The sequence below is a fragment of the Octopus bimaculoides genome, chromosome 11 (assembly GCF_001194135.2).
Source record: "Octopus bimaculoides isolate UCB-OBI-ISO-001 chromosome 11, ASM119413v2, whole genome shotgun sequence".
Classification (NCBI taxonomy): Eukaryota; Metazoa; Mollusca; class Cephalopoda; order Octopoda; family Octopodidae; genus Octopus; species Octopus bimaculoides.
In genome coordinates, this window is record NC_068991.1 from 40226589 (window position 1) to 40229088 (window position 2500).

Below are 2500 nucleotides of genomic sequence, written 5' to 3' on the forward strand. Positions count from 1 at the left end.
TATATATGCATATATACCTACTGTTAAATGACAGGTGATTTTGCCATCATGGATAATATCACAAAATATAACATACATACAATAATTATAATTAATATAAATTTTTTTGGCGTTTATATAAAATGATGAAAGGAACACTAATTTTCATACGAAAAATATTTATTTAGTTGAAATTAAATTAAATGAAACAGATTTCTCGTTTGTATATTTTTAACAGGTATATATAATTATTTTTCTAAATTTTTATCAGCATAATGGCAATCCCCTTCGAAAACCTACCTCTGCAAAGTTTCGTTTAAAAATGTGTATTTTTCGAAGTTGTAAGACACATCCAGCCCCTCATATGTCAGCTCTCTCTGTATCTTTCTTTTATTCTCCCACACCCTCTCTCTATACTATGCAAAGCGTCAAAACGTACATATAAACACATTATACGTGTGTGTGTGTGTGTGTGTGTGTACATACATATACACGCACACACATAATTTATATGTATGTATATAGGTATATAACATATATCTATGTATGTGTGTATGTATTTTCCCTTTAGGTCTACTGATAAACAGTGTTATAATAATCCAGAGGAGTGAATGGAAGGCTTTTGTGACAGTCTTCAGTCGTTTGAAGCGCTTCTTCTCTCCATTAACCTTTGTTTATAGTTGTTCACTCATAATCTAACACATTAGTAGAAATGATGATGTAGCGCACATGTAGTCATCCATTACAAATATACTGAGACAGAGAGAGAGTGTGTGTGTGTGTGTAATGATGGAGAAGAGAAAGAAAGATGATGCGAGGGCAATAGAAATGTTTAAATGTGGCGAGAGAGATGCAGACAGAGGTATTGGGATATAAAATGACGTCAGTTTCTAACTGGCCTCAATACTATTTAGTAGCATCGTTAATGTAGTAAGCTCTATTGAGGCTACGACTATTACGATACCAGCACCGAACACCCAACACTACATATGCAAATAAGGTAGGAGCTGCGTCGACCAATCAACAGCGAGTAGAGGCATGTCACGTGCACCCGGTGAGTCGGTAATTGTTAGAGAGAAAGCTTTCTTATAAACTGTGTGTGGCAAAGTTACAGCGAAAGGTAAAATTACTTAATTTTATTTACCGCAACAACTATAATAATAATATGTAAAAGAAAAATGAAGTAATTATCTAATGACAGTAGCATTTTGTGGTGGTGCAGGGTGGCGGGTTTTGTTTGTTTTTTTTTTGTTCTGATAAATGATTATTTGTTTATTATGAGCACCTCCACCCTCAAAGGAATTAGTATCAGAGGGGAAAGGAAAAAATAATTAATTTAAAATGTTAAAATGTGTTTTGTAAATTAAGAATGACAGCAATAATTATAAGGGAACCGGTTTTTGTATTAGGAGAGAAGGTGGGGACGAAAAGCACGAAATAAAGTGAGAGAGAGAGAAGAAAAAACAATCGCGAATATATTTTTGTTTGAAATTGTAGTGGCAGAAATATAAGTGAAAGGTTTCAATAGTAGTGGAGTTCGCAAAAGCTGTCTTTCAACATACACACGTAAATGTAAATGTATACAATTATTTATTTGTTCATGTATATATATATATATATATATATATATTTACACACACACGTATATACACATTGATATTTACACGCATATGTACATACATCTCAATTCATGTAGAATTTATATATATTTTATATGTATATAGTGCGTGTACATCTTTATGCGAGTGTACATCTAGTGAGCGATTTATATATATATATATATATTGCGTATGTGTAATATGTGTTTGTGTGTGCAAATTGTATATCGTATATATGTGTTAATTATGTGTCTACTATTCACTCTTTTCTAAATATAGGATTTAATTATTGCTGGTATTTAATATGTATATTTTATCTTTGCTTGTTCACAGTTTCTCGGCTATTTCGTTATTGTGTGCCTCTTCCGATTCTAACATCACCAAACTTTCTATACATATGTAAACCTCAAGAACAACTGGATTAGCAATTTTTAACCAACAAGTTTGTGGATTATTTTTTCCGTTTACACTTAAATACTTATACAACAACTCTGCTGGATGAACAACAGCTAAAACCATATATATAACACACAAAAAACGAAAGGTAATACAATTATTACTTCTAATAACGATAACCAATATTTATTCTACCAATATTTATTTATTACATGTGAGTCGTATGTAGAGTATAAAACCTGATGATGTGGCCTTCACACCATATCCAGTTGTGTAAGCACTAATATTTAAAATAGTAGCAATTCGGGATTAATGCCATGTGTGTTGTTCTCTCGATTGTTTTACTCAAGACAATTTGTGTGTGTGTGTGTTTTATATATAATGTATGTATATAATATACAGTTCATTGGAGGTTGAAACCTAAGTCGTAACTCAGAGATTTAATTCCCATAAAATAGAAACATTATTCAACTATTAAGTGCTCTCTTTACCCAATGTTCGTATAAATATAAAATGGGGAAGGCCGG

The 2500-nt window shown here is 31.8% G+C and overlaps 1 protein-coding gene across 13 annotated transcripts in view; it reads left to right on the plus strand.

Moving 5' to 3' along the window:
- The first annotated feature begins 947 nt into the window (after positions 1-947).
- LOC106883701 (plasma membrane calcium-transporting ATPase 2) overlaps positions 948-2500 on the plus strand; it is a 319550-nt gene continuing 317997 nt past the window's right edge. For 5 of the 13 annotated variants that reach the window (XM_052971734.1, XM_052971718.1, XM_052971728.1 and 2 more), the window contains exons 1-2: positions 948-1099; positions 1911-2121. The gene's annotated coding sequence lies outside the window, so the exon portion shown is untranslated. Of the gene's footprint in view, positions 1100-1477; positions 1552-1910; positions 2122-2500 lie in introns of those variants that run through there. The other 8 variants (XM_052971730.1, XM_052971731.1, XM_052971732.1 and 5 more) reach the window with 4 other exon arrangements.